We start from the raw sequence: 14,610 nt of genomic DNA on the forward strand, positions 1-14,610 counted from the left end.
TCCAATTTCTTGCTTGGGGAAAAATCCTTTGCCACCTTCTTTCGAGTCTGTTACGGGTTTGATTTAGCTTATGGAGCTTAGGAGAATACCATGCCATTCTATTGATCCCTACTTTAACCTGTGTCCATTTCTTCGGGAGAATCTGGTCTAATGAACTATCCATCCATTTGTTAAAGATTTCATTAGCAATAATAGGATCTGAATCAGGGACTGGCTTAGTATTTTCTAAGGCCAAGATCCACTTTTCTAAGGGGAGTTTAGGCCAAAGACGGGACAGGATTCTGAACGGCCTGATAGATGGGGTAGCACTAGTGGGGGTCCAGATAAATGGAATAAAAAAGTGATCAGACAAGGGCACTGGAATGGGGTCCCTTCCTGGTAATTCATCCATGTTGGAGGAAATAGGGTATAATAGGTGGCCTTTCGCATGGGTCAGATGAATAACCCTTTGTTTAAACTGATAAGCCGTAAGGTCATTAATGATCTCCACTGCAGCCACATGTATGGGGTCATAAAAATGAAGGTTAAAACTGCCTAGTAAAGTAAAATTAGCGGGGGCACTGAATAGGTTTGTAGCCATATCAGGCAATAATTTGCAAAACTGACTCAACGCCCCAGGAGGACGATAGATTAAAATACCTGACAAAATAAGCATGGGCGCAAATCCTATCGTAAATGAGAGGTTCTCACAGTCTGGTAGTGGGCCTATGGAACTATGGCAGGTAAATTGACTTTTATAAATTGTGGCATCCCGTCCCCTTTACCTGAGACCGGGTCTAGCCTCTGGATAAGTTACCCCGGAGGAAGGGCTTGAACAAGATTGGGATCGGATCCTGTATTGAGCCAAGTTTCTGTTAAAAACAAAACTTCTGGATGTTCTTCCTCTAACACAATAGAGATTTCCACTGCCTGTTTAGGCAGTGACCTGCAATTTGATAAAAGCATTTTATATGATTTCTGATGGGGCGGGCGATATGAGAAAACAGTGAAAATGTAAAGGTGCAGTGGGAACAGCCGACATCCATACTACAAGGATCAATAGAATGTGAACAGTTATCCTTAATTGCCTCCTTTAGCTGTCGGAGCGAATCTGAGTTATAAAAGTAATTATTTGCAGAAAAAAAAACAGGGGTTGTGGTCCCTGGCACCGACCGGATGCGGACGGGCGCAGGCGGGCATGCAGTTGGAGCGCCTTTGGCAGGCCAGCAGCGCGCCCACTGCGCGGTCGCATCATCCGCCCCTTATGTAGCTCCCGAGTGATGGTGTAGCTACTGGAGCGCTGACCTAGACAGCTGCCTAAAAAGTGCAAGTGCAGAATTAGCGTTGTTTTAGCCTCCTGTGCTTTAACACAGCTCACACAAGGAATATAACAGTGAATTAAAAACAATTCCACAACAGGATCAAATTAGCAGTTTTCTCCCCTCTGAGCCTTCGCAGTGCTCGTAATGACAAAAGTTTACTGCAGCGCGGTCGTGTCATCGGTCCCTTATGTAGCTCCTGAGAGATGGTGTAGCTACTAGAGTGCTGACCAGGATGGCTGCCCAAAAAGTGCAAGTGCAAAACTAGCGTTGTTCTCAAAAAGAATATAGCCCCTGAGCTTCAACACAGCTCACACAAGTAAAATAACATTGAATTAAGAACAATCTACAATAGGATCAATTTAACAGTTTTCCTCCCACCGAGCCTTCGCAGTGCTTGTAATGACTAAGTTTACCGCAGGGTGGTTGCGTCTTCCTCCCCTTATGTAGCTTTCAAGTGATGGTGTAGGTACTAGAGCGCTGACCAAGATGGCTGCCTAAAAAGGGCCAGTGCAGAATTAGCGTTGTTTTTAAAAAGAAGATAGCCCCTTGAGCTTTAGCACAGCTCACACAAGTAAAATAACAGTGAATTAAAAACAATTCCACAACAGGATCAAATTAGCAGTTTCCCGCCCTCCGGGCCTTCGCAGTGCTCATAATGACTAAAGTTTACAGCAACGGGGTGACGTCATCCGCCCCTTATGTAGCTCCCAAGAGATGGTGTAGCTACTAGCGCCTTGATGCCTATGGGTTTAGTCGCGCTCTACAAATTCAAATTCATTCATTCATTCATTCATTCATTCATACTAGAGCGCTGACCAAGATGGCTGCCCAAAAAGTGCAAGTGCAGAACTAGCTCTGTTTTTAAATGGAAGATAGCCCCCTGAGCTTTAACACAGCTCACACAAGTAAAATAACAGCGAATTAAAAACAATTCCACAACAGGATCAAATTAGCAGTTTTCCGCCCTCCGAGCCTTCGTTGTGCTCGTAATGACTAACGTTTACTGCAGGGCGGTCGGGTAATTTTCCCCTTATGTAGTTCCCGAGAGATGGTGTAGCTACTAGAGAGCTGACCAAGATGGCTGCCCAAAAAGTGCAAGTACAGAACTAGAGTTTTTCTCAAAAAGAAGATAGCCTCTGAGCTTCAACACAGCTCACACAAGTAAAATAACAGTGAATTAAAAACAATTCCACAACAGGATCAAATTAGCAGTTTTCCGCCCTCCGAGCCTTCTTTGCGCTCGTAATGACTAAAGTTTACTGCAGTGCGGTCGCGTCATCCTCCCCTTATGTAGTTCCCGAGAGATGGTGTAGCTACTAGAGCGCTAACCAAGATGGCTGCTTAAAAAGTGCAAGTGCAGAATTAGCGTTGTTTTTAAAAAGTAGATAGCCCCCTGAGGTCTAACACAGCTCACACAAGTAAAATAACAGTGAATTAAAAACAATTTCACAATAGGATCAAATTAGCAGTTTTCCGCTCTCCGAGCCTTTGCAGTGCTCATCTGCACGCTTACCTCCAAGGGATCTACACTCCATTCACTCCACCTATGGGCACAATAACGTAATGTTGCAGCATGCCTTCTATGGGTACTGGGACCCAGGATTGAGATAAGAAGAAAAGAGCCTGCCACTGTCCCCTGAAATTATCCACGCCATTAAAGCAACCAATCGTCGACCACCAAAGGGTCAGGAAGCCCCACTGGGTTAGAAAAAAATTCATTGAAGGACTGAATTTGAATCTGAAGTTAGAACAATAGCGCCATCGTTACCAGGAACCATGACTGCGCCGTCCAACAAGGGGTCACCAGAACTACCTCCACAGCGTGACGACGCACTCGGGAGAGAACACTCTGAATCTTCACAAATGGTGAAAAGGCATAGAACAAATTCCCCATTCAGGACTAGAGAAAAGCATTCAAACTCACTGCCTGGGAGTCTGGCCTTCAGCTGTAGAATAGAGGAAGATGTGTGTTCAGGCGAGATGCAAATATATCTATCATGCACAGGACCCATACCTGATTCAGTGTCCAGAAAATGTGAGGATGAAGCCTCAATCACTGGAATTGCGAAGAAACTGAGAGATCCAGTCCACCACAAGATATTCTGCTGTCATTTATTCGAAGATCCAGACAGTAATGCCAAAAATCCATTGAAATTTCTCCTAAGCGCCACAAGCCCGTACCCTCCCCCCAACTTGTTGATATATCTCACTGACAAAATATTGCCCATTCATAGGAGTATGTAACATTTCACTCTGCGGGGGCAGAGCCTTCACAGCAAATGTCTCGCTAGGGGCTTAAAGCAGTTGATGTGAAGGCAAAGCACTTCTGGGGACAATCTGCCTCCCATTGCCACCGAGCCACACCATGCACCCTAGCCCCATCTGCTGGCATCCGACTCTCTGACTACCTCTGGAACAGAGGCAAATGTGGGCTTGCAGTTCCAGGCAAACCTTATAAGGCAGCCACCAGGAGATCTCCACCCTGTCTTCCCCCCACAAAGGAATGCATTCCAAGTAGGACCGCCCTTTCAGGAGATGAAAGATTTTGAGCCTCTGAAGGGCACTATAATTGCTACTGCCAGGGCCCAGAAAAATAGCCTGAATGGAAGATGCAAGAAGACCCACAAGTCTGGCTAGAATCATCAAGGATGCTGTCGGAGAGGCAAAGGCTCATCTAAACTCTCTCTTGATGGCCATAGTTTTTGTAGGGTGAAGTCTGAGCTGGTCTAGAATAGAATCAACTTGAAAGACCAGAGCTCCAGCTGCTAAAATGGAATCAAGAGAGACTTCTTGGAATTGATGATAAAGCCCTAATCCTGAAGGAGGTGAACCACCCAAGATAGATGAAGGAGAACAGTGTCTTGATGTTGTGCCAAGATGAGGGTGTCATCTAGATATATTATTAGATAGCCTTCCCTCTCCCCGAGGTACAGCACCACCGGTCGTAAGAGCTTGGTGAAACACCATGGGGCCGAAGAGAGACTGCAGGGAACAATGGTAGATTTGTACCACTGTTGATGCCAACAAAACTGAAGGAACCTCCTGTCAGGCAAGATATTGGAACCATCAAGTAGGTGTTCTTCAGATCGAGACACACCAGAGGGGTTGGCCTAACGGCTAAGGCGCTCGACCTCGGACCTGGGGAACTTGGTTCGAGTCTCGGTAACGACGCCAAAAACCCCCTGTGATTCTGGGCAAATCACTTAATCTCCCCGTGCCTAAAATGAAAATGTGTCCTCATGTAACGTAACTGGTGCTATGTAAAGCGCTCTGATAACTGAATCGGTTCCGTTCTAGTTCGCGCTATATAAAACTCACAAAAAAAATAAATAAAAAAAAACCCTCCTCCTATAGGCGGTCTCGACGCAGGTGAATGCCCTCCATTTTGAAGTGGTGATAAACTATCCAAGAATTAAGCTGTCTGAGGTTCAGAACTAAACCGAAATCTCTGCCTTTTTTCTGTATGAGAAATGTAGTAGTAGCAAAACCCCTTGTGTTAGGAGTTATAGGAATGATCACTTCCTTTCGGAATAACTCCTGAATTTCAGAATATATAAAATGACATTCTGACTGGGGAAAAATTAGATGCTGGGGGACCCTCCTAAGATGGATTTGCAAAGAAATCTAGCTTGAATTCATGCACTGTCTCCAGTACCCAAGCATCTTGCATTATTAACTTCGAATTGTGAAGAAAAAATCTTATTCTGCCCTCCATTTTGACTTTTGATTATGGAATAACCTTTACCTGAGTAAGAGGACACCAATGCATAATTTTCCCCATGGTAGGAACCCCTGCGGGATTTTTCTCAGCCCTTTTGAGCATGGTTTGGGTAGAAGGTGTTGGCGTTAGAGTAGGAAGCAGCTCCACTTTCTAGGTATGAGTAATCTCTGGCAGAGGCTTGAGAGAATCCTCGGCCCGGTGCATGGCCCCTTTGGAGACTGACCCTTGCACAAAGGCCAGTTAACCCCTTCGGCGCTGATGACGAGCTCAGCTCGTCATCGGTTGCTCCGCTCGCACGCTGATGACGAGCTGAGCTCGTCATGTAACGCGGCTTTTGGAAAAATAGCCGCAGCGCGCATGCGGTTAAATACCTTTTTAACTGAAGATTGTGCTTTATTCAACACCAAGAATGTGGCAGCATATTTGGCCAAGTCTTTTGCGAACTTATTACCAAACAGGAGCGCCGTTACTCAATGACCAGCCTTGGTGGAGGCTGCCTCGGTGAGTTTTGGATCAATTCAAATCAAGAAGGGTTAATGCCATTGAGCTAAAATGGTGCAATTGGCATTGCCGAGAAAACACAATGCATGCTAGGACCATTCTAACAGAGTATCTGGGATTATTGGGAGAGGGCTTGTATCTTTGGCGTGAATTACTAGTCCCTGAATGTTTTGTGATCAGTCCTGAGTAGTCCACGAGGCAAGATCTATACTTTTTCTGCAATCTTTTACATATTTCTTAAGGAATGTTGCCATATTAGGGTTGAGCTTTGGTGTCTCCCTGGAGAGATGGTCTTGGGCATTCCGAGCACAACATGTTGCGCACCCCTTTCAAAACCCTTATGCAATCAAGACTGCACTTAATCTGCTACCTCATGGCAGGAAACCCATTCTGAAGAGCGTGGGAGGATGATATCAACAGAATTGATCTGAAGATTCTTAGCCCAGCGGGTTCTCAATGGTATTGGAAGATGTGTGTACGTCTTCCATGGATTGTCCGAAGTGGATGATTGCGAGGAAGAGTCCTCTATGCCCTGGCCCAAATCATGAGAGAGTGCCGAAAGTCCTGGTGCCTCTCAAGTGCAATATTTGGGGCGCAAAAAAGCTGATGAGGCCATTTGTACTAAAACCTCAGCAAGAGGCCATCCAGCTGCCCCTTTGAGAGGAGGACCAGACTATGAGGAATGTACTCCCAGGGAGGGTTTTTCACCGAAGAGCTGGCGCCCATTTCTCTCTTGCCATAGCACACTAGAGGTTCAGTAAAGGGGGAGGAGAGCTTTGATCAATACCCTTTTGAAGGAATCCTGCACACGGTCGTCTAGTACCTTTGCCAATCGTTCCTCTACCTGGGGCCATATTGTAGAATACAGCACACCCTCCTTGTTGGTGCCAAGCGCACCTTTTTAAAAGGTTCACTCAGCGCTAACAGGGAGAGTGCGCTGTAATATGTTGAATGCGCCGCCTCAGGGCAGATGCGAAGTCAAGCTACCTGGGGGCAGCGCATTCAAGTGGAAAAGGGAGCAGTTTTGAAGCAGCCACACCATGATTCACTGTCCACAACGGCAACCCGGCTGCACTTTTGAGGGGGATTAGCAATACGATTGCAGGCGGGTGCAGTGAAGGACTGCACCCACCAGCAAGGGGATCTCTCTTTGCCCTCTTTAGAGGGTCACCATCAGGGGGCACACTAATAGTGCATCATCTTTGAGGTGGCGCTCTGTCAGTGCGCCCCCTGACAGCTTCTTTGCCTTTGCGCCTGCAACTATAATACGGCGGGTGCGCATAGGCAAAGGGATTCCCCCATGCAAATGAGGAAACTACTCTAGTGATAGCACTGGTACTGTGTGCACGAGCTCTAGCTGTATTACAGAAAGGGCAGCACAAGCATCTGCTGCCTTTTATGTGGTACCAAATTGCCCCAGGGTCATGCAAAGCTGGCTCACATGCCTGTTGCGCCACTGGGGCACTTTGTATAATACGCCCACTGGTGTTCATATGGAATGTCAATGTACTCACCAAAGGTGTGGGCCATTCTGATGCAGAGCACTAATCCAGTAACTCCAGAGGGGTTGATTTAATTAGGAGGATGTGGGAGGAAGGGGGAGCCCCAGCCAGATGAAAAATAGCAATATCAATGATGAGGCCGGCAAGTCAAAGTGGAGGGAGCCGTCTAGTTAAATTCTCCCTAGGGCAAGGTCCTGACCCATTGGATGTTATATGTGAAAAATGAGCGTGTACGTGCAAGCGCTGCCTCGCAAGGCGCTCCTGAGACCGAGAGCATTTGTGGAACGCGAGCCGTAGAACATGAACAGCACTGTGTTTTCTTCGTCGTCCATGCTCCTGCTCCACACCGGCTGGTAATCCTCAAAGGGATTACTTTTCCTTGGTACACTTCTGAAGTTGCAAGGCAAGCCTTAGTATGTCAAATATAAGTCAACATGAAAGCTTATGCAGTAGCTAAACATGCAGTATCAGAATGTCACACTCATCTGATGCTGTGCAGCAGCAAAGAAAGAGGAATGACTGTGGACTCATGGTGTTTTATATGTGCTGATGGTACCTGATTGGTGGAGCAGTATGGAGGATGGGCAAGAGGTTCATTTGAAATGCAGTTTGTATTTGACAAGGTAGCGCTGCGCTACGCTGCTGTGCGTTTGGCGCTTTTTATTGCTGATCAGAAAGCATTTTAAAACTTCCTGTTTATTAGTTTGTTTTAGCTGGGTTATTATCCCCTGTTTTGTGTCCCCTTACCTGCACTATTATTGTAACAGCACCGCCGCTTGTGCGGGTCCGGTTCTGGGGTGGGGTCCGTTTTTGTATTGGCCGCCATCTTGGAGTGGTGTGGTGGTGGAGTGGGCAGGGACAATTTCCGGCGAGCGCTCTAGTGCGCAGGAGCTACGGAGGGACAGGTACTGAAGGCGAGTCGCCCTGGAGCTCGCCCTGACAAGGTAGCGCTGCGCTACGCTGCTGTGCGTTTGGCGCTTTTTATTGCTGATCAGAAAGCATTTTAAAACTTCCTGTTTATTTGTTTGTTTTAGCTGGGTTATTATCCCCTGTTTTGTGTCCCCTTACCTGCACTATTATTGTAACAGCACCGCCGCTTGTGCGGGTCCGGTTCTGGGGTGGGGTCCGTTTTTGTATTGGCCGCCATCTTGGAGTGGTGTGGTGGTGGAGTGGGCAGGGACTATTTCCGGCGAGCGCTCTAGTGCGCAGGAGCTACGGAGGGACAGGTACTTAAAGCTCCCCGCCCAGCGCAGCGGTAACGCGCAGCGGGCGCGCCCTCGCGTGGCCGGAGTCGTGCCAGAGTCCTGCCCGTCTGCGCCCGTCCGCGACAGGACGTGCAGGACGGGGCAGGACCTTGACCCATCCTGTGGCTTCTCCCTTGGCCATAATGCTGTGCTATGCTAGGGACAATCTCGTTGCTATTGGTCAGTCTCTTGGGACCTGTGGGACAACCCGGGTGGACCCCTTATGTGGCCCCCTCTCTTGTGGTTGTGGACGGTTTACTCTTCCCGCTCCCGCTCCCCTTGGAAGGGGTTCCAAGGAGCGCGTCACGGTGGCTGTCAGTTCATCTCCTTCTATCAGCATCTGGAATTTGAACATCAGGTCGCTGATAAAGCACCAGCTGGATATTTCCGACCTGCTATGCCACGATCCGCCAGATCTATTCTGTCTGACAGAGACCTGGCTGCAGGATGCTGATACGGCCGTTGTCAACCTGGCCTTCCCGCCTGAATACTCGGTATTCACTCTTAACCGAGTCTCTAGAGGTGGAGGGATAGCCCTTGCGGTCAGGTCCTGTTACACGTGTACGTGGCAGGGACAGAGTATCTCTGGCTGTGAAAGCGCAATGTTTAAGGTGGCTATCACGCCTAATTTCACTCTGTCGGGGTTATTGATCTATCGACCCCCAGGGAGCGAAGTGAGCTTTAGAGCCGCCCTACCGGATGCCATTAGCAAGCTGGCTGTAGGGTGCTCCAACTTCTCCATTATTGGGGATTTAAATCTGCATTTTGACAATCTATCTAGCCCGTCGGTGTCTAGCTTCATGGCAGATCTTGAAGCGCTCCAGCTGACTCAGATGGTCTCACAACCTACCCATATAGGGGGCCATATCCTTGACCCGTTCTGTACCAACTTGGCGGAAGCCAGCATTTCTAGCCTGACACCGTTGGCATGGACTGATCATTATCTGATACAGATCCGGTGCCCCGTACCTGTTATGCAGCCCAAACCAGTGGTGTGTCCAACTCCTAGACGGCGCTGGAACAAACTGAAGTTGAATGAGTTTTACCATCTTTTGTCGTCCGACCCATTAGATATAACTGGGGCTGTAGATCAAGGTTACGACGGCTTCTGCAACTGGGTGACTAGGGCTTTAGATTCCCTTATCCCCATAGTCTGGTGCAAATCGGGGGCCAGGAATTCCAGCCCATGGTACAACGACGCGTTACGGGCACTTAAGACCACTTGTAGGCGTGCAGAGCTGGCATGGCGCAAAACCTATAACAACGAGAAAAAGGTCCTGTACCTGGCCACTGTTAAACTCTATCATCAAGCAGTGTGCAGAACCCGCGCTGCCTTCTATGCCTTACAATTTCGGACTAGTGCTAACCCCTCTAAAACCATTTTCAAGGTGTTGAAAGACCTTACCGCTAAAAAGGTGAATGCGATCCACCAGAGCTCTGTTGAGCACTGTGAAATATTGGCGGATTTCTTTTTGGAAAAGGTCAATGCTATTTATCGGGCCTTTCCGACGGCTGTTCCACCCGCAGACACACCTTTTAAACGTTTGACATCCGAGGAGCTGCACTCTTTTCCGAATTTAACATCTGACAGCCTTGGCAAATTGGCTTGCCGCGTGAGGTCGGGGTCCCCAGCGGATCCGCTTTGTCCGGCTGTGTTCAAAGACCTAGCTGTGCATGACATCTCACCGCTATGTTCTCTGATCAATACGTCGCTTACATCCGGCGTAGTTCCACATAAGTGGAAACAGGCCATGGTCCGGCCTATCCTCAAGAAACCTAGCCTGGATGGCAGTAAGCCCGAAAGCTATCGGCCAATTTCACTTCTGCCGTGGCCTGCCAAGGTGACTGAGGCGCATGTTAACGCGGTCCTCTCGGAACATCTACACCAAGCCGATATCCTTGATATGACGCAGAATGGGTTTCGGGCAGGTCATAGCACGGAGACGGCTCTGCTGTATATGGTGGAGCATTTGCGCTCCGTGCTTGATGCGGGTCAAACAGAGGCGCTGGTGCTATTAGATCTGAGCACCGCCTTTGACACCGTATCACACCACATCCTTCTGCGTCGTTTAGAGGAGGCTGGTGTCACCGGCATCGCTCTCCAATGGTTCCGGTCTTTTTTAGCCAATCGGACCTTTAGCGTGACCGTCCCTCCGTACCAGTCCAAATACCATCTGTTGGATCTGGGTGTCCCCCAAGGTTCCTCGCTGAGTCCTACGTTGTTCAATCTATACGTAAGGCCGCTAGCTGAGGTTGTCCGGCAATGGGGTATGACAATGGTGTCATACGCCGATGATACCCAGCTAGCGGTCACGATCAGCGGGGATGCCGATGTGGATGCACCCAGATTCCAACAAGGACTGCGGGCGGTCGCTGGCTGGATGACGTCCAACTGTCTCCAGCTGTACGCCAGTAAGACCGAGGTCATGATTTTTGCAAACAACCGGAACTTTGGGGAGGGAGATGGTGGCCAGGGGATTTGGGTCCCACACCAACCCCAGTCTCTGAGCTTAAAAACCTCGGGGTATGGCTGGATCCTTCCCTTACGTTTGCCTGCCATACCAAACGTACGGCGGCCTGTTGTTTTGGCATTCTACGGGGGCTCCGTCCTGTGCTTAAGTTTTTTGATGCCGCCACCAGACAACTTGTGGTCCAAGCCACTGTCATCTCTAGGCTGGATTATGCGAGTTCCCTATTGGTTGGCCTGAACCAGGCAGAAATTGGACGCCTGCAGCGGATCCAGAACGCCGCTGCGAGATCGGAGGTAGGACTACCTAGATCATGTCCTACTTCCAGTACCCTGCGCTCGCTACATTGGCTCCCGGTGGCTCAGCGGATTCAGTTTAAGGTCCTCTGCGTCGCCTATAAAATACTCAAGGGGTCTCCGGCTATGATTCTGTCCAAACTTCTGGCTCATTACACTCCAGCCCGAGCTTTAAGATCTGCTGACTTAGAACTGGCTGTTGTTCCTCGCTTTAAGCGTAGTAGAGCTGGCGGACGTTCCTTCCAAGTCCGTGCGGCGGTGCTTTGGAACTCCCTCCCCCCGGCGATTCGTGCTCTCAGGGACCTGCTTTCCTTTCGCCGTGCGGTGAAAACCTTTCTGTTCCCTTAGTTTTTTATTGTGTGCTGTCACGTTGTGTTGTGCTGCTACCTTGTCGCGGCGCCAGGACACTCCTTCGCTGGAGCATCTGTGCGCCTAATAAAAGTGCATAACATAACATAACATAACATTTCTGTTTGTTTGATTGGCTGCTGTGTTTAGCAGTAGTAAAAAAAGAAGGCAATCATAATCCGAAGCCTCCGGTCCTGCCATGGAATCTGGTAACAGTGAACAAAAACTGTGACCATGTGAGCACCTCACGCCATTATCTATTTTTTATTTCCACTACAACTGACATCGCAGAAATTAAAGACGGACAATGGTGTGTATCTCAGTCAGACTTCGAATGTATATGTGGCGGTTGTATGACGTTACAACGCATGCTTTTACCCCGCATGCCATTACAACGCAATTGTTTACCCTAACTTGCTGTCGGGGGTGAGCTGGAGGTTGGAATAGTATAATTTACTATTCAACTCCAGTCTGTGCAACAGTAGGGAAAGTGTTGGAGTTAAATCCAACACCTTATACCCCCTACAGCAAGTCATTTTCGTTGTAATGGCATGCGGGGTAAAAGCATGCGTTGTAACTGTTATTTCCCATATGTGGCTACCCTAAAGCTGGCACTAATGCCAAATACCCCGGAGAGGGCTGGAAAGTTAGTGGTGACCTACAAAAGCGGCCCCCAAGTAACAAAACCTCCCCCCCCCATAACACAACTGGTCCCATCCTTCCAGCCTCCCAAAGAAACACCTGGTGCCCTATATTTACAGTCTGGGCCTAATAAAGGGATTCTAGAATTCAAATGGGACCAGCAAATTGGTAACTTCTCTTGCTTTTGTAATCAGATGACTCACTTTTTGAAATGCGGGGGGGAATAAAGTTATGGAGAGTTTTGACAAGCAATCAAAATCCTTTGTCATCTTTGATACAGCCTATGAGTAATCAACTTTAGGTATTTGAATGAGGTCATTTTATTTGCAAAACGGACATTAATTAGTTTAGGAATGGTTTATTATAAAATACCGAATTTTACCGATTCGGTATTTTAGAATTGGTAAATGCTATGTGGCAAATAATTCGGTAAAAATTACCGAATCGTTAAGATTCGATATTTACAGAATCGGTATTGGAGGCCCATAGGAATGAATGTCAATTACCGAATCGGTACATACCTTTTCGGTAAAATAGGTAAAGAGTCAAGGGTGGCAGGGTGTCACATTGACACCCTGTTGCACCCCTGAATAGTGCTTGTGTGCACATGTGGCGCACATGCATGCCCTAAAGGCATGTATGTCTGCCACATGGCACTGGTGTAAATGCAAAGATTTGCATTTACAGAGGTATTCGTTATTTACCACCAACTAATAGTTGGTGGTAAATAATGAATCCTTAAAGCACGGAAGCACTCTTCAAAGTGCTTCCTACATGTCATTTACCGATTCGGTAAATACCGAATCGGTAAATGATGATTCGGTAAATACAGAATCGGTAAATATCGATTCGGTATTTACCGAATCTCCTCTACATAGCAAATGGCTCAATACCGGTCGGTAAACCTGAAATTTGCCAAATTTCGGGTTTACCGACCGGTAATGGGCCACCTACATCTGGCCCCTAGTAATGTTGTGTGAGTGGGAGAGAAAGGCAGAGAATAGAGAGTTTGTTTATTTGTGCTTTGTGTTTCACCCTACACTATATGACTACCTAAGGAAAGGTCACTCGGCTTGGCCATAACAAGTGAAAAAAGAGGAGGAAGTAAATGAAAGACAATCCATGTGGTGAAACTCTCTTGTCAGGCTCAGGTGTTGTACAAACAAAGGTGTGCGCCACTGTGCGATAAAGGCAATAAAGTCTCTGAGACTAGTGACTGAGGGCCTGATTCACAGAATGAACTTAAGACTCAATCCTAAACTTACTACTATTTTGGTATTCACAAAATGCACTTACTACTTTTGACATTCACAGAATGAATTTACTACTTTTGGTATTCACAGAAGTTAGGATTTTGTCTTAAGTTTGTCTTAAGACAAACTTAAGACTGACTTAAGACAGACTTAAGACAAAATCCTAACTTCTGTGAATACCAAAAGCAGTAAGTTCATCTGTGAATGCCAAAAGTAATAAGTGCATTCTGTGAATACCAAAATAGTAGTAAGTTTAGCATTGAGTCTTAAGTTCATTCTGTGAATCGGGCCCTGTCTTTCAACTTTTTCATAGGTTCAAGTATCAATCTCTGTGTGAGTATGGGATCTTTCTGGGTGTGTGTTTGTGTGTGACTGTATCATGGATATTTTTATTCTCTGTCATATAGGAATCAAACACTATCCAGAAATAAATAAGCAGACTGAGTTGGAAAGTATTAAACACTCAAAAGAAGTAACAAATACCTTGTAACCAGGCGTACGGTACTACAGAAACACAAACTTCACGGTCCACAGGTTGCGAATGATGGGCAGAGAAGTCGGTCCAGTAGGATATGGAGTCGGTCCAAGAGGATATATTCTCTCAACCACTGCAGCGTGAAGTAATGTGCAATGAGTAGGGCCAAAACAGAGCATTCAACAGCTCGGTGAGTGGCAGCATGGTGAACACCTTTCTCTGCTTACAGAGATACAGTTAATAGACTTCTTGCCTACAAATTGTAGCATTGTTTGACAGAAGCACAAATACATGATGTTTTTAATAAAGCACACATTTTTGCTTATAGATGATTTTGTATATGCATGCATGTGTGATTTTATAACAATAATCATAATTATATTAATCCCTTTGCTAGCCACATTTTATTGGCAGAAGTATGTCATGCCTTCAAAGAAGGCAGTCTTGTATTTATATTGGTTGTATGTTGGCACACACAGAAAAATATTGGTTCTGACACACAGCATAATATTGCATAAGGAACACTTCTGTCAAAGAGAAAGTATGTCTGTTCCTCTTTAAGGAAGCATGCACACCTGCATATGTACTTTGTGAACAAAGAGCTGTAAACCCAAAATGTTATCATAACAACAAACTATAGAAAATGTGCAAAGATGATTAGGGAGTGGCACTGACTTTTTATGACAGCTTTAGTTTTCCAAACAGCAAGCAGTAAGCAGTAAAATAACAAAGAACTCTATAAAATGACATTATGCCAGCAAAGTAAGTACATCAAAAACACAAACTGGATAAAGCTAAACATCAAGTTTAATTAAAGGACTACTTGGTGTAATCAACCTCATTCCGCAATGCCCTCAAC

The sequence above is a fragment of the Lissotriton helveticus genome, chromosome 11 (genome assembly GCF_964261635.1).
Source record: "Lissotriton helveticus chromosome 11, aLisHel1.1, whole genome shotgun sequence".
NCBI classification, from domain to species: domain Eukaryota; kingdom Metazoa; phylum Chordata; class Amphibia; order Caudata; family Salamandridae; genus Lissotriton; species Lissotriton helveticus.